Genomic DNA, 17,453 nt, shown 5'->3' on the forward strand with positions numbered 1-17,453 from the left:
CCTAGTGCAATGCATGCGCACGGGGAGGCGCGGAGGGCAGGGTCTTGCCACCCACCCTGAGCGCGTGCGGCTGGGGCTTTGCCATTCAGCTTCCCCTCTGTCTTTGCCGCCATCTCTTTCTCCAACCCCGACAGCTCTTGCAGACAGGATCGAGGTGCTTTTCCCACCCCCACCCTTCCCTCTCTAAAGCAATCTAGGTCTTGCTCATGGCGGAGGGCGCCTGCAGACGCCCGCCTGCTTCCGAGCGCAACGCATTGCAACACGCTGTCATCTGAATACCAGATATCAATTTTTTTTCCCCCCCCTGTAAGTTCTCAGTTGCTAAAGCAGCATTTGAGGAAGTTCTTGGGCAGGCAGAAACCCCCCCCCGGCAAACAGCAGATAATGCTACAGGAGGGGGATGGACGGTGAGGCTCCAGAACGCCACGCCGGATTCAGGCAGCCCAGCTGAAAAGGTACCGTATTTGTTGGCATTTACTTTGCCGCCCACCTGCCTCGGGTTCTTTGAAGCCCACTGGGTGGAGAAAGGGGCAGAGTTGGGGGGGTTGGTTGCTCGGTTTCGTGAGAGCCAGGGTGGTTGCCGGAGGCAGAGAGCAAAGATCGCTGCTTTATCAGCGGGAAGGAGCCCTGATGAGATGGGTGGATTGTGCGGGGACGGACTGTGACACCCCTGTGTAGCGCCTTTTCCCTCCCGGTCGTTTTCTGTAGCTCCCTTCGGCCCTGGAGAAGAATAAGAGCATGAGGCTCAGAGGTGGAAAGCAGGGGGTGGGGGTCACCCCAGGTTCCCATTTGAGAGATGCATTGTGGGTGGACAGCACCCTCGTTCGATAGAAGCAGCAAGGCCCCAGGGACAGACCCAATCCAGGCAGGTCGGAAAGACTCGGGGTCCGGATAGGGCCATGTCTGCCTTGAGCAGGGGGCTGGATGAGATGGGACAACCTGTGGGCCCTGCCCCTTTGAGGCTGTATGATTCTGCCACTGACTTTCCGAGTGATCTTGGTCGAGTCACTTTGCTTCGCTGCGTGCCTCAGTTTCCCTGCCTGAACCACGGGGATGGTACTGGTTTATGATCCAGGGCTGGCGCCACGAGGGTCCTGACTCTCACTTTCTTTGGGGGAGTGGCTGGAGGCCCCGGGGGGGAGAAAGCTGAGTCGCACCGCTCCCACGCGGAGGGGTGCTGGCTGTTTTCTGCTTCGCCTTTGCTTCTTTCAAAGCTGGAAATGGCACAAAGTTGGAAGAGTTCCTGTCTCACGGGGTTCTCCTTTCGTGCTGGTCTCCAGAGAGCTATCTTCAGGCACATTTCGGTTCCTGCTTTCTTTTTGTGGCTCACGCACGTGAGGGGAATTGGTGCATTTTTCCCAGGGGGGGCGGTGTCCAGTGCTTCCGTGGCCGGGTGACTGCTGACGGCCCGAGGATGCTTGAGTTAGATGGGCTGTGATTGGCACTGCACAGCGTGGCTCCTGTCCCTGCCTGCATCCATCTGGCTCCCCCTGAAGCCACATCGTTAGCAGAACATCGTTAGCAGAACCCCTGTCACTTCATCCTGGGTGGGGGAGAAGTGTCAGGCCAGGCGAGGGTTAATCCAGCTCCTTTAGGTCTTGTCTGTAGCAGCCCAGATGTTATCAGCTCATGGCAGCTGCCCACCTAGTAATTCTTGTTGGTTAACTAATTATAGGCACCCAGTTTGGCAGCCAGACAGTTGGTTTCCCTGGTGACGCGTGTGCGTGCGTGCGTGCGTGCGTGTGCACGTGTGGGTGTGAAGGGGCTATGAGTTACCCACAAGAAGTAAGTCTCAGTGCCAGTTCCTACTTAGCGGACCCATCTACATGTTCATTAATGCACGTTAGTTACTGCGCATTTGGTTTAGTACTTACTTAGTGAAGTACTAACTATAAATGCGCATATCTGGAGTTACTGTGCAGTAGTGCCGGCGCACGGTTATTTAGTGACGTTTACTGTGCATTAGCCTAATAACACTGGGCAATAGGCTATTAGCTTGGTTTTTAACTGCCACGCTACTGCGCAGTGTTATTAGGCTAATGCGCAGTAAGTGTCTCGTGTGGAAGCGCCCAAACTATAGCAACGTGAAGTGGTGTCACCAAAGGGATCCAATATAGGAGCTCTTTTGGACTGGCTCGTGGCTTGTCTAACCAGGCAAACCCAGCTCAAATAAATCGGGGCTGCATTTACAGAGGAACAGCTCCTCTAGATGAACTCCAGGAGGGAGCACTTTCAAGCCCGAAGCGTGCCCTTTCCTGGTTCAACTCAATCCACTTTTCGAAGTAGCAGCGGATGGCAAAGTGGAGTCAGTGGTGAATTAGTCTCTCAGCACACCCACACGGGGTGGTAACTCGGCTCCATCCACTTGCAGTCGGGTAAGGCAGGATCGCATTCAGCTCTGTCATGTCCTGCGGCCCGTGACAAAAGCCGGATGGGCTCTTACTGTGCAATCTGTCATGTGGGATTTGGAGAGCCCGTCATGCCCCCGCGTCCGGGGGAAAAGCACGCGGCTGTCTTTGGGAAGGGATGGCTTGAAGCAGGTCTCGGGGCTGACTGCCTTGAGGTCAGAGCAGGAAGGCAGCAGACTCGACGGTGCCAGGAACTGGTGACATCTTCTTCACTGGAAGGTTTGCCGAGGAGGCTGGATGAGCACCGGGCAGGGAGGGGTCTCATCCTACATGGTGCTGGCCACGGCCCCCGAGGAGACACAGCAAGGCAGAACCCCCAGCCGCCACGGGCGGCATCATGGAGCAGAAGCGAGCTCTGGTTGTCACCCAGCAAAGGGGATGACCGACCCAACACCAACCACGAGCCTGTTGCATGGCCAGAGTTGGACCTCTTGCCAGGTGCAAGGCAGGGGAGGGAACAGAAGTGTCGAGAAGCCCCGTAGAGCCTGCCCGAGGCCGCCGGGTGGGCTGGTGCAGAGCCCACGCCTCTCCCCAGACCACGCCAGGCCTGCAGTGCCTCACGTGGCTGACCGTGACTCAGGGCCCAAAGTCCTTCTCCGGCCCATGCATGCCTTGGGGGTGAAAGCAGGATGTCAGCACCCGGCTGGTGGGTCGTTTCCGCAGCTCGGCCTCTGCGGCAAGCTCCTTTCCTCCGGTTCACTGCCAAGGCGCTCTTGCTGCTTCTCTGAGTCGCTTACAAAACCCTCTGCTAGGGGTTGCTTAATCCGGGGGAAGAATGCGTGTGGCAAGCGAGGGCAGCAGGCCAGCGACCGATAGGGCACAGGGAGGACAGGCCTTTCCTCCCTGCTCAGTCGGAGCCCGGAAGTGGAGCAGAGCGGACTAAGGTGAAATAACCCTTTACTGCTGGGCAGTGGGAAGAGCTGCCCCGGGACGGGGAAGTCTCCGTGGGGCTGCAGGCAGAGGCTGGGCCACATCTGGCTGAGCCACATCTGGCTAAGCCGGACCGGGAGCCTCTTGAGATAACTCCTGGAGGGGTTTGGCTAAGGGGGTCTTGCCCCTTTGCTCAGGGTCAGACTGATGCTGCATTTGGGGTCAGGAAGGCATTTTCCACCCCTCCCCACCCCCAACCGGTCAGACTGGTGCAAACTGGGGGTGGTTTGCTTTCCTCTGTAGCAGGGCATGGTCTTTCCTGGGATCTCTTGAGTGTATGTGAATGACCATTGGCAGAAGCAGGGTGGTGCTATGCCTGCTTTGCTTTACCTGGGGCATTGGGCCTGTGTGGAAGGGAGGCTGGGGCACTTTTTAAGAGCAGGGTAGATAGACACCATAATGTGGAATTAATGCTATTGTCTCGCAGTCCCATGGTTGAGGCAGGGCTGGTCCTGCCCAGCTGAGACCTCCTGAGGTCAGCCTGACTTTTCTTTGATTGCATGGGGTCTCTTCTGAGCCAGAGGCTCTCTGCTTTTCATGCAAGCGGTGCCCTGAGATGTGCTCTTATCTCCCCTCTGGGGAGGGTGAATTCGTAAAATCGCCTTGCACTTCCACACTGCCATCCCAGGGCTTCCCAGACACGAATGGGTCAAACCTCACCGGGAGGTGGCCTCTGGGGAAACTGAGGCAGGGGTTAATACACATCTTTTCACATCTTGAGGCAGAGTTTACTCAGGAAATAACTTCCCCTTCCTCAACCCGACCTCTGTGGTTTCTGCCATTGGCAGAGGTTAGTGATGAAAAACCCCACTCAGCAGTTAAGATGGCCCCTGAGGATGGAAAACGCCTGTGCATGTATGGGGTGAGATGCCCTGGGCTGACTATACCCCTTGCTTCTTTATCACTTCGGTTACAAGTTTCTTCGGGTACAGCTTTACTTTCCAGACTTCCCTTTGGCTTTTCTAGGGTGATGGCTGCTAAGGGGTTAATGTTTTAAGAAAGAAACCGGCTGGACTCAGATTTTTTTTTTTCTCTTGTAAAAATTTAATTTTTTAATTTGTATCCGCGACCAAATTAGCCAAAACTAAATCCAAAGCCAAGAGTCCAGAGCCACAAGTGGCCCTACTACCGGCAAACATCCTCCACCTGCATCTGGGGCGTCAGATGTTTCCAAATCCTTTGGCGGGCATCCTACGTGCAGGCTGGATTCGGATAACTGATTTACGCCCCCAATGCCCTCTGTGTTTGGGGCTGGGAGCTCCTTCTCTCACCACCCATCTCTTACCAGGGTGAAGGACCCGGTCCCCAGGAGCCCGGGGAGGGGTTGCGTTGCATGTGTCCCAAAATGCTTTGCTCACCCCAGCTTGCCAGGCTGACAAGCAAGATGCCCCCAGACCCATTGCCGTGCCCATGGGACCCAGGTCCAAAGCGGAGCAGAGAGCTACGGGAGCCCAAGCAGCAAAGGAGCAGAGCAGTGTTTCTCCCAGGGCAGACAGCTGTTTACCTCAACCCCTGTTGGCCATAGAAGGGCTTATTAATGCTAATTAGAAATGCTCCTTGTTCAGGAACCACCGCCCGTCAGGAGGTGATTCGTGGGTATGGGCTCAGAAGTCTGGCCTGCTCGCCTTGGTTTTGGCAAACCACTTATAGATTCATAGATGTTAGGGTCGGAAAGGACCTCAATAGATCATCGAGTCCGACCCCTGCATAAGCAGGAAAGAGTGCTGGGTCTAGATGACCCCAGCTAGATACTTATCTAACCTCCTCTTGAAGACCCCCAGGGTAGGGGAGAGCACTACCTCCCTTGGGAGCCCGTTCCACTTGTCCCAGGCTAGGTTAGGTGGTCCAGCTGGCTTCTAGATGGATTCCTAGACAGAAAAAAAAGGCAGACAAAACTCTTTGGGTAGAGACAATATCTTTAATTAGACCCAATAGATGCAAAACAGTTTTTTTATTTGCAAGCTTTTGGGCCCAAATGCCCTTCGTCAGGCGAAGGAGCATTCAAAGATTGTAAAATTTCTCCCAGGTAGAAACAAAACTTCATATTGCAGGGAAGAGCACGCCGGGAATTCAGAAACCAAACCGTGCTTCTCTTGACAGCAAAACCGAGTAACCGATCCAACCCAGCGCTATATGCGAGTACGACGAGACCAGAACAAATCCTCGGTCCCTATGAAATAACTATCAAGGCATGTGTCTAACATGGCTAATAGGCAGACTAGGAGCAGAAACAGGTTATTTGAGGTTATCCTTGGAGGTTTTGAAGACCTCGGCTGGGATGATGTAGTTGGGGCTGGTCCTGCTTGGAGCAGGGGGTTGGACTAGATGTGAGGTCCCTTCCCACCCTCATTGTCTGTGATCCATGGTCAAAGGTATAGTGATGCTGTACCCAATCCAGCCTTGTTGGACTCACTTGATCCCTCCAAGGGTGTCTACAAATCCTCCACCTTTGCAGGCTGGGTTGAAGCTTGCACAGACTTAAAATTTCCATCCCTCTCTCTCTCAGGGACTGAGTCCCTCGGGACTCTTGCTCAGAGAGCCGGCTCCCGCCAAACTGAGCAGAACCACTTCCCACTCAGATGGCCTTATATAGGCCAGTATTGCCCATTATTGCTTAATCCGAACCCATTCACACCTCGCTCGCAACGGTCACCCCCTTGTTCTGCACCGCTTCTTTCACACCCGCCAACTGCCTGCACGTCGTTCACAAATCGAGACACTCTCTTTCCCCTCAAATAGCCACTTGCTCTACCAAGGTCCTGGCGGTTTCACTTTTGCAAGCCTGTGTGTATCTGCAACTCATGATGTCCTTGAGGGGTTGAAGAGTTCTCCCTTCCTCAACTTAGATTATTGTGCATGCCTTAAATGACGCACATGTGACATGACAAAGTTGGGATGATGCAGTTGGGGCTGGTCCTGCTTGGAGCAAGGGGTTGGATTAGACGTGACCTCGTGAGGTCCCTTCCACCCTCGTTGTTTGTGATTCTATGATTTTATGTCTTAAAAGCTGAATTAAACGCATGGAAATGGAATCAGTTCTGCATAACAAGTCTTCGCCGCCGCCGCCGGCAGCGGAGAGGCCCTGCTTGTTCTCCTGGAGGGACCCAATGGGCACCATGCCCCCATAGCTGGACTCAGACCTCTCTTCTTCTTGCTGCACAGCTCTGTCCAGCTCGGAAAGGGCAACTCGAACTGGCATGTGATTCTGGTCCCTCCGCCCACCCCATGATGTGCACGGGCTGGTTTCATATTCAAATGTTAAGGAAAAGGAAATGCTCCTTTGCAGGAAGCTAGCGGTCAAAGGTTCGCCCCCAAAGCCTCTTGATTTTGGGCAGGCTTGCCGTGATCACACCGGGCCCTTTACAGACAATATGGACCGGATGGTGTCAGGGTCCCATCTGCACGCAGTCCACCTGCTAGGCTTAGGGTGTGCCCCTATTGCACCCTGCAGAAGGCAGCTTACTCCTTGCTGCTTTAGTCTTAAAGCTCAGGTGATGGTGTGTTACAAAAGCAAGACCCACCTACACCAACTGGGGGGCCTAAGAGGTGGATTTGGCCCCTGGGGGGGGGATAGAAAGTGGCATGCAGAAAGGCTGGAAGGAAGTGGAAGGGCTGTTGCTCCATCTCTCACCCCAGAAGTGGCTGCATTTCAGCGAGGTTTGAAATGAACCCCGTCTAACCAGGATGTGACTCAGTAATGTGTGTGAACTGGGCCAGGCTGGAGGGCACCTCTCTCTTGACGGGGAATTAATGCAATTGTCTCCAGTCCCATTGTGGCCCTGGACTCTGCAGTGGTGAAGGGGGTCACGTGCAGACGGCTCTGGAGAAGGGGTGCTCAAGCCCCGGCCCAACAGCCAGATGCAGCTGTCGGAGCTGTGCCATCCAGCCCGCTGGGCTCCCCACGGGCCTGGAAATTTGGTGGTGGGGGGAGCAGGGGCAGCGCTCATTGCCGCTGCCCTGATGCCAAATTTCTGCCCCTGTAGGGACTGCTGCAGGCAGGATAATGTGGCCGTGTGTGCTAGATTGGGATCCAGCCCTCATACAACTTGTCTGGTCCACAGAGGATGGACACTGCTGTTCTAGAGTAGTGGCTGGCAACCTTTTTGGGTTGGGCACAGGCAGGAAAGACCCAGCTCCAGTCAGGGACAGGTGAGTGCCTGGATCTCCCCTCTGCAGCATGTGTCCGCAGACCAGATCCAATGGCTCCTTAGGTCAAGCCATCAGGTGCCACCCTCTATTCCTGAATAGCGCTAGGATGAAGGAAAAATTCCCGCATGTCCCGGCTTCCCCTTGGCTGGGGTCCCTCGGCGTAGGCGCAGCAAAGCAGCACGCGGGATGCATCAGTGAGAGCTGATGGACTGAGCCTTTTGCATGATGCCGTTTCACAGAATCACAGGCCATGAAGGTGGGAAGGGAGCTCAGGGGGTCACATCTAGTCCAACCCCCTGCTCCAAGCTGGACCAGCCCCAACTACATCATCCCAGCCAAGGCTTTGTCTAGCCAGGCCTTCAAAACCTCCAAGGATGGAGATCCCACCACCTCTCTGGGTAGTCCATTCCAGTGTTTCACCACTCTCCTAGTGAGAAAGTTTTTCCTAATATCCAGATATAGGTTTTTGTCCCTGTTCCTCTGTTCGGAGCCTGCTTGGCCCGAGAGTGACCCGGCTGTGGAGCCCCGAAGTGAGACAACACTCCTTCTCCTCTCCCAGCCCCTGTGCTCTGCCTACCCAATGCATCCAGTCTGAAGTTCACTTTTGTAATGCTATGTCCTAGGCCTGGCCTGCCTCCAGCTGATGCCTAGGGGCGGGGGTTGCAGAGGAGGTTGTTAACTTCTATATAATGTGCAAACTAGTCACCCCAAGTTCTTGTAGTGGGTCAAATTAATAAGCCTGTGTTTCCCACGGGCACAGGTCTAGGATCAGTCCAGACTCTGGGTGGTGGCGGTGTTACCCCTAGGCTTGTGGGTGTGCTCCAGGAAGGGGGTTGGCTGGACACGAGGAGCTCCCAGAGAGGCACTCGGAGCCTGGAAAGTGGTCGGGTGCAGTGAGCTGGGTGGCTCAACACAGGAGCACCCTCCCCGGCCCGCCACATGTGTCCCTTTGGGGGGAATTTTCTTCCCACCTGTAGGATGCCCTGTAGCACAAGGCAGAGTTGCCAGAGGCACCATAGCTCACCATTTATCCTCCATTGCATAGAGAGCTCATATTCTGTAGCTATGCCATGCAGGTATTTGCTTCTGATTGTTGCAGGAAGCTCTGCTAGTTAATCACCTAAAACCCTGCGGCTGTAAATTGGCTACCATCATCTCCTCGCAGTTGTCTTTTGGGTCCCAGTGAATAAAAGACCCCGGTGGCTGTAACTGTGGGAGGTCAGGTTGGGACGAAGATGGCACATTGCACCTTGGTGCCATCTGGGCTGGCCGGAGGGACGTTGGTGGAGAGCTTTGGACAAGAGAGGGCTCCCTGAAGGGGCTGCATGCTCTGGGGTCTGGGAGAGCAGAGCCTGCTTGTATGAAGAAAGAGGGAGAGCAGACATTGGGGGTAGGTGGAGGGACACCCATAGTTCATTTCAGAGCTGCCGTGACTGAAAAGAGGGCTGAACCGGGCTTCCAAAATGAAATAGGTACCTTATGTGTCTGCTGGTGTGCATGAGAGACGGAGCTGCCACACCTTGGTGTGTGTCCTATGGGGCATGCAGATATGTCAGCAGTGCTGCATCACGGCATGGTCCCCTTTGCAACTCGGGGGCCTGTGAACGGCTCTGGATAAAACAAAGGGTGGTCTGAGTCTCCTCACCATGGCTCCTTTCCAAGGAGGACTGGTTCATGGTCTTTTTCCTTTGGCCCACCACCCTGCTTGCGTCCCAGGAGAAGCGCCAGGGCAATGACGGTAGCTGTGGGGCTCCAACTTGGGGACACGTGTGGCATCACCTCGTCTTGGAGGTGGGCTGCCTTCTCAGTGGCCGCATCCACACGAGATGCTTACTGTGCAGTAACTTGTTACTATTGTGCAGTAGCTCATTGGGTACTGCGCAGTAGCCGTGCAGGGCACAAACCGTGATATGACACTACTGCACAGCAGTAACGGGCTAACGCTCAGTCAGCATCACCAGGAAGGCATGCGGGGACGCTGGTTACTGCGCAGTCATTTGGTACTCGGGTATGTACGTACTAAATGACTGCACAATAACGACTGTGCAGTCGGTGGCGCTGAGCTGTAAGACTGAAGCCTGGGGCACCTGTGGCTGGGAAAACTCTCCTGGTGCCGGGATCTTCACCTGGGACCTGACTCAACTCCCCCGGTGGTAGCAACTTCTCACGGACTCTGAAATTCAGACTGTGTTGCAACAGTGCTCATCACGGTAGGGATGGAGGTGAGGGCTGTGGGGCCTGCCGTCCGGTCGGATATAACGAAAGGCTGCTGCATCTCATCCCAGAGGCCGGCAAGCAGCTTCTTCTGGCCCGCGGGAAGCACTTTGGGATCTGAGATGGGAGAGGTGGGTGAGGCCTGTTGGACAGTCCAGGCCACATCTGGATGGCTCCCTGCCCCAATTGGGGTCTGCTCTTAGGAGAATGAGCCCTTTGCTTGCCCCTGAGTGTCTTGGAGAGGGTCTGAGCGCGGCCTCGGGACCCTTCCCGTGCCGTGTACTCTAGTGTGCCTGCGTGGGAACCGGCGTGTGCAGTGTACTCAGTCAGTAGTGATTATGAGGGTGGGGACACCAGCCCCTCGGCTCCCTCCCGGGGGCTGGCTGCCAATGGCCCCCTTCGAGACATCTTGTAACCTCATCCCAAAATGAGACAAACGGGTTGAACTTCCACCCATTCAGTGGGTCCAGGTGCAAGTGCCATCTGCCGCCTGCCAGTGTGATGGCCATGGAAATTGCTGACGATGGCTCCTTCCGTTCCCCAATCCAAGGGGCTGAAAAGCTGCCGATAAAAGACACTGCCGTAAAGCAAGCCCCCTGTCTAGCTCCGAGGCCAGGGGCTGACCCCCAGCATGGGTTTCCAAAACACATGGGCTGATGACAAAGGCATGAGTTGGGGCTTTTTGAGGAAGAAACTGGCTGGAAGAGTGCTGGTTCATGCAAAGGGCTCCAACGCATGAGTTCAATGTGAAGGTCAAGGGCATCCATTGGTTTGGGATGCCACGTGTGTGCAAGAGTCAGTGCCTGGGTTTTGCTTCTTACACCAAGTGGGAGTGGCTCTGGTTACTCAAGGGAGTTAGGAGCCAGGCCTCTTGGGCGCTGGTACTTGCTGGCGGTCTGACGTTGGCCCGGTTATGTAACCCTTATGATTTTTTCTCATGAAAGCACCTCTTGGGCAAACACGCCTCTGGCCACAGGGCCGGCAGTACTCAGGACATCTCGTCGCAGGCGCCTTCCCAGGAAAAAGCAATCTGTTGGTGTGTAAGACGTGAGCTCGGGGCGGCTCCCCGGCCACTTCTGCTTTTTGCAATTAGCAGCAGGGAGAGAAACCCCTCGGGGAGCTTTCATGCAAACTCGGACGGTGCTGACTCCTCTGGGCAAAATCTGCTTGCGTAAGGCGCCCGGCTTCCGGCCCGACCTTTTACCAAGTAGCCACGGCTGGGAAAGGGGCAGCGGGGTTTTCTTTTCCTTTTGTCAACTAAACTGGACATCCTGCAGAAGTAAGCAGATGAGGAGGGTGTTGTCCCAGGAGCTATTTTTATGTTTTGGTTTTTTTTGAAGTCCCAACATGAAGCGAGTGCATGTGCGTGTGGCTGTGCATGCAGGCAGAAGCTGCTAACTCCGCCGAACGCAGCTGTTTTTCATGTAGCTGCAGCAATGAACTGGAGGAAACCCCGGTGGTAGGTCAGGCATCGTCACTTTGATTTATCATTCGAACGCCCTCTCGCATGGTGGAGCCTAGTAAACTAACCGCTGACTTTCTTTGGGCTCTTTAAACCTCCTCCCCCACCCCATCTCTGTGCACTCTGTCTCTCTTTCCTTCCTCCCACGCGCCTTTGCATTCAAAGCTCGCTCTCTTCTGTGGTCAGGGGGCTGGACTAGCGTCCTTGCAGCGACGCTGGCAGCAAAGGGCCTGCACACACAGCGTGTTTACATGGGTGCAACCTGCTTCCAGGGTGTAGAAAAGGAGCCAGGGGGCCATGTGGAGCTGGACCACAGCAGAAATGATTAGGCTGTGCTATACGATCGCCCTTGGGAAAAATATCAGGGGTGAAACTACACTAGTGCAAGTCTCATGTGTCTGCTTCTATCCGGGGGTAGCTATTTCCTTAATGCAATGAGCTCTTACTGGCTCCCCTGCCACCAGGTTGGGGGGTGGTGGGACACTTACGTTACCTGCAGTGGCAGCGACCCTATGAGAGGTATTGTCTGTCCAGTCTGGACACCTGGGTTATCCAGGTATAAACCGGTGTAAGGTATGGTGGGGTTAGCATGTGTCCATGCCCAAATTAAGGTATCTGAGCAGCACATCCAGCCTGTGAGGACCGGGCAGAGCTGCAGATGGCAGATTTAAGGATGCAGCGATCATGACCTACCTGACTGCCTTCTAGGACAAGATGACTGGCTCTGTGGATGCGGGAAGAGCAGTGGACATGATATACTTTGAATTTAGCGGGGCTTTTGATACCGTCTCCCACAGCATTTTTGCAGGCAAGCTAAGGAAGTATGGGCTGGATGAATGGGCTGTAAGGTAGATAGAAAACTGGCTGAATCATCTGTTTTAAAGCGTAGTAATCAATGGCTCAATGTCTAGTTGGCAGCTGGAGTGCCCTGGGGGTCAGTCCTGGGGCCAGCTTTGTTCAGTGTCTTCATCAATGATAGAAGATGGGATGCAGTGCATCCTCAGCACGTCTGAAGATGACACCAAGCTGGGGGAGTAGTAGATACACTGGAGGGTAGGGCTAGGATTCAGAGTGACCTGGACAGATTGCAGGATTGGGTCAAAAGAAATCTCATGAGGTTCAACAAGGGCAAGTGCAAAGTCCTGCACTTAGGACAAAGCAATCCCCTGCACCAGAACAGGCTGGGGGTGATGGGCTGGGCAGCAGCTCTGCAGAAAAGCACCTGGGGGGACAGGGGACAAGAGGATGAACAGGAGCCAGCAATGTGCCCTTGGTGCCAAGAAGGCGAACGGCATCCTGGGCTGCATTGGTAGCGGTGCCGTACCTAGTCTCCTGGTGGCTCCGGGCAAACTTTTAGTACTGGGCCCCTTTTCACCAGAGATAGTGATAATAATAATCGGACAATGGGAAAAATTACCATGCTTATACATTTTAATAGACGATGAATAGAAAATGTAATGTAAAAAAAAAAAAAAAAGAAAATCAAATGTTCAAATCACGTTTTTATTATAAAATATTTGCATAAACTCCACTCTGCTGCATTTTTTGTTGCAAAAATCTTTATCACATCTGTGGTATCGATGTCTTTAAATAGTTCATTCTCAATTGATAACATTGCCAGTCCATTCAATCTCTCCCTACTTATGGAGGAACAAAAGTAATTTTTAATTATTCTTTTTTTTTGCAATTGTAATTTTTGTTTTCATTTTTGGGTCCCCTTTCTGGTGGCTGCCCGGTTCACCAGTCTGATTGGTAGAAGCGGTGCCAGCAGATGGAGGGCAGTGATTCTTCCCCTCTGTTCAGCACTGGGGAGGCCACATCTGGTGTCCTGTGTCCGGTTTTGGGCCCCCACTACAGAAAGGATGTGGACACAGTGGAGAGAGTCCAGTGGAGGGCAACGAAAATAGTTGTGGGGCTGGAGGACATGACTGGTGAGGAGAGGCTGAGGGAACTGGGTTTAGTTAATTTGGAGAAAAGAAGACCGAGGGGATTGAATAGCAGCCTTCACCTCCCTGCAGGGGGTTGCAAAGAGGATGGAGCTGGACTGTTCTCAGTGGGGGCAGATGACAGGACAAGGAGCAATGGGCTCAAGCTGCAGCAAGGGAAGTTGAGGTTGGATATAAGGAAAAACTTTCTCACTAGGAGGGTAAAGCACTGGAGCAGGCTACCCAGACAGGTGGTGGCATCTCCATCCTTGGAGGTTTTGAAGACCCGGCTAGACAAAGCCTTGGCTGGGATGATGTAGTTGGAGCTGGTTGTGCTTGGAGCAGGGGGTTGGACTAGATGTGACCTCCTGAGGTCCCTTCCACCCTCATTTTCTATGATTGGATGGCTGTGTTGCCCCTTACACTTGGGCAGCATTCACTGCGCTTAAAACACAAGTGCCTGCCCGTTCAAGCAGTAAAGCACATAGTAAGTGCAATGCTATCATCACAAAGTTAGGGCTGTTTGCGGGAAGAGTATCTCCAGATCATATTAAGTAGCACGTGTTCGGCTATCATCAGAGAGCAGAGCTCCTGCCTTTCTTTTCTATGATCCTATGACAAGTTTGCTGCCCAGAGGGACCATGGCATCATCGGCTACTCCGAGGTGGCCGTGTGGGGAAATCATCCTGTTTATTCCCACCTTGCCATTTTGGGCTTGGCCTGGAGGTGGTTCCCCTGGAAGCTTGTCTGCCCCAACATTTTTTGCACCTTTGGGTTGGACTTTTTGCAATGGGGCTCCTCTTAGATATCACTTGGAGACAGCGTTGACTTGAACCTAACACTGGGCCAGTGTGAACTGGTCCCGGGAATGGGACCGGCTCATGGAGAGACAAATAGGGCAAGGGTGAGTAGAAAGCATAGGAGCATCGCCTCTGGTCTGGCCCAAAGGCTTTCTTACCTCCGTGGCCTGCCACAACCGCAGCATGTAGCAGAAGTGTTAGAGGAGGGGTATTGCAGACAGGGTGTGAGAAATGACCCATCCCCGGTGAAGCCCTCCCAGGCACCAGCGCTCGCAGGATTGGGGATGTCCCGAGCCCGAGGCAACATCCTAGACTGGGACAGGGACTAGCCCTGTCCCTCCATCACTCCCTAATCCCTTAGATGAACCCAGCTTTGCTCTTGGGAGCCTGGGACGCCAGGTAACAGCGTGTAGGGCAGCCTCCCATTTGCTTTCCACCGGGTCTCTGCTGCTGGCAGTCTTGAACCAGTTCCAGTGCCATGCTGGGACCAACAAACAGCTGATTGTCCATCCTGGCCCCTGCACGGCGCTGCGGTCTTGGGCTCACGTGATCTCCGTGGAGCTCTCCAACGATACCTGAACACGTGTTTCCCCCAAAGAGTCCTAACTGTGCAATGATACCATTGCCCTGACCGCTTGGATGTGCAGGTGCTTGTGTTTTAAGCACAGGTAACGTGGCCGAAGTGTGAGGGGTAGCATAGCCCTGAGGTCGCAGGGCACAGGAAGCCGGAGGATGTGATTGCTGCTTTCCTGTCCTCCCAGGCTGGATGCACTGCTCAGATGCCTTGGTTTGGGCTTGGGCGCATGCTAACCCCAGCAGGGGATGCAGAAAAAGCCTGCTTGCATTCAGCACTTCATCCCATCGGGTGCCCCTTGCTCTTGCACTGGGGAATAATAGTTACCCCTTCATTTTTCCCCATGCCCTTCAGTGATGTTGTAGACCCTGCTCCTATCCTCCTTCGGTCAGCTCTTCTTCCGGCCCCCAACCGCTTGGTCCCCCTTCTCTGCTCCTTTCCTAGGGTTAAAGTCCTCCTCCCGGCGGGTTGGTGGGGGGCAGCCAGAACCACAGGCCGTGTCCAGGATGTGGGCGCGCTGTGCTGTGCTGTGACGATGTTTTCTGTTTTGCTTGCCATCCCCTTCCCTTAACTTTCTATGTGCCGGCCAGGGCCTGCATACTACCTCTCTGCAAGTGCTGGCCTCGAGGCCTGGAAATGCTTTTGCCTGCATGTGTCTGTCAGCAGGGGCTTGTGCCTCAGTTTCCCCTTCTCCTGCTTGGAGCTGTGCTGTACCTGGGCTCTCAGGGGTTCAGGGGGTCCTGAGCTGAACAGGTTCACGGGAGGTGAAGTGAGAGCCGATGGCTGGGCTGCTTTTACAGGACATTGTGCACCGAAGTGAAGCCCCACTTGCTGAGATAAGCGGAGGGGTCTTCCTCTATAATCCCTTGGACTTTACAGCATCCTGCTTTGGTCTTCACCCCAAGCTTCCTCCTTGCCCTGACGTGTCTGGAGACCCGCAGTCATCTCGGATCTGAGTTCAGTTTGAGGAGGTGGAAGGGGGACCTACAGATTCCCAAGCACCCGCTGCACAGATCCCTGGGCTTCTCCGTGCCTCAGTTTCCCTGTCTGTAAAAACCAGGCCTTGGTGTCATGGGAGCCAAGCGCAAGGTGCAGATTCTCTCCTGCTGGGTGCTTTCAATGGTGTTTCCTTGCACCCTCTGCTTGTGTGTGACCGGCAGCGTCTTGTCCACACAGCCCGTCAGCAAGGGCTGCAGGCAAACTGTAGCTGGGTCTGGCGGGCATGAGTCACAGAAATGTGATGGTGATTGGCAGGGGGCCTATTTATAGCAGCACAAACCTCCTCTGGCTTTTATTTTGGAGGCCTGTGCTGGGAGAGGGAGAGAAAAGAAAGGGGGGTGAGGGTCAGAGGCTTGGAAAGAGTGATCCAGGGGCTGGCTGGAAGCCCTGGCACTGCCCGGGGAGCGGGGAGGGAGTGAAGACAGGATTGGGAAGGGCTGTGGGGGGCTGCAGGGAGGAAGCACGGTCCATTTGATAGGGAAAGCCAGTCTCTTTTGGCTTTCATTTCTCAGGAAGAGCCGTGGTTCATCTGAAGGGGCTCAGACCAGGACCCGCCAGCAGAGCATGGCAGCGGGCAAGCCTCCACCATGGATGGGTGCCATGGAGAAATCACCCCGTGCACGGCCGGCTTTGCTGGACGTCCGGTCTGGCGAGGGGTCTGCCCCCGGCTTTGGCTGGCGTGCTCAACATTGCGGACCCTGGCCCTTGTCAGATAAGCCTGAGTATCACCACCCTTGGCTATGTGTGGCTCCTTGCGGTCACACAGCAAGTGCAGAAGCCACAGTGGTTTTTAACCCCGATGGCCTGGCATGGTTCCAGATCTTCCCCCTCGAGTGACCTGTATCACACGTGGCTCTGGGTCTCCTCTGGCCGTAGCATTCGGCTCTTGCATCGTACCCTGGCATGGTGGAGCCCCTGCCGTGGCCTGGCGTGGTCGGCACCCTTCGCTCCCTCTGGGTGCGTCTCACCTCTGGGACCATCCACGGTGCTTGCTCACAGTCCCGTTCCCTGCCCTGGGGTCTGGAGTATCAGCTCTTTGCACAGCATTGCCATCGTGGGGGGAGCATGAAGAGCTGGGGGGGTCTGTGAGGGGTCTCTGGTCCTCCTTGCACAGCCTGCCTCCATGCATGCAATGAAGCAGGCTTCCCCAGGCTCCCAGCATCCAGGTCCCAGGCCTGCCCATTCTCCCTTTATAGGTTTGGGTTTTGTTTGTGCCCCAGGGAGCCTGTTGCCTCCCTGAGCCCATCTTCTCCATATGGGGGGGGACTCTGGTCCCTTTAGAGGATGCTGGGACCAGCGTTCGAGGCAGTCAGGGGGGTGCCATGCACTGTGTGAGCGATGTGCATCCTAAAACCACCCTGTTAGCAAGCCTATAAGGAGTCGTGGGCCTGGGAGCCCACTTGCCACCTGGCCTGTGTGTGTATGTGTGTCCCTTCATCTCCCCGTGTCTCAGACCATGCACTTTCTGGGCTGGGTCTGCGTCTTGTTCTGCAGGTTGGGTCTGAAGGAGACTAAGCCAGTCTCGTTCCTGCATGACGTGGCCCGTGGCCAGCACGCTGCTTGCAAGACTTTCCAGGTTTGCTGGCAGCAGCTGGGGCTGCAGCTCTCTGCAGCCCTGTGATCCCTTAGCTTGGCATGGGGAGCGGAGGCAGATACTGCCGGTAGCATGGTGCTGGCTCAGGCAGGTTGGGGAGCCCCGGCTGGGCCTTGCAGCTGCCACCGATTGCATGCGGCACATCTGCCGAATGCCCCCTCTGCTCTGGGATGAGCCCCCATCTCCTCTCCTCTCCTCCCCACCTGGTCCCCCTTTGCAGGAGGACCTGGGCTGGCTGCAGCACACCTGAAGGAGGACCTGGGTTGGCTCAGCATCGCTGTCTGTGGGGCTGGGCTGCCCTTATACTGCTATTCTCCATGTAGGGAACTGGAAACCAGTTGAGCCTCCTGCAGTGAGTTGGGGACCAAGGGATCCTGTCTCTGAAGTCTGTGGCTTGC

The 17,453-nt window shown here is 54.9% G+C and overlaps 1 protein-coding gene across 3 annotated transcripts in view; it reads left to right on the plus strand.

Annotated features, from left to right (window-relative positions):
• Window positions 1-440: 440 nt before the first annotated feature.
• The window catches only part of ARAP1 (ArfGAP with RhoGAP domain, ankyrin repeat and PH domain 1), a 70,843-nt gene continuing 53,830 nt past the window's right edge, over window positions 441-17,453 (plus strand). For 2 of the 3 annotated variants that reach the window (XM_019481886.2, XM_019481926.2), the window contains exon 1: window positions 3,065-3,292. The gene's annotated coding sequence lies outside the window, so the exon portion shown is untranslated. Of the gene's footprint in view, window positions 456-3,064; window positions 3,293-17,453 lie in introns of those variants that run through there. The other variant, XM_059723063.1, reaches the window with a different exon arrangement.

Source organism: Alligator mississippiensis, chromosome 1 (assembly GCF_030867095.1).
Source record: "Alligator mississippiensis isolate rAllMis1 chromosome 1, rAllMis1, whole genome shotgun sequence".
Lineage (NCBI taxonomy): Eukaryota > Metazoa > Chordata > Crocodylia > Alligatoridae > Alligator > Alligator mississippiensis.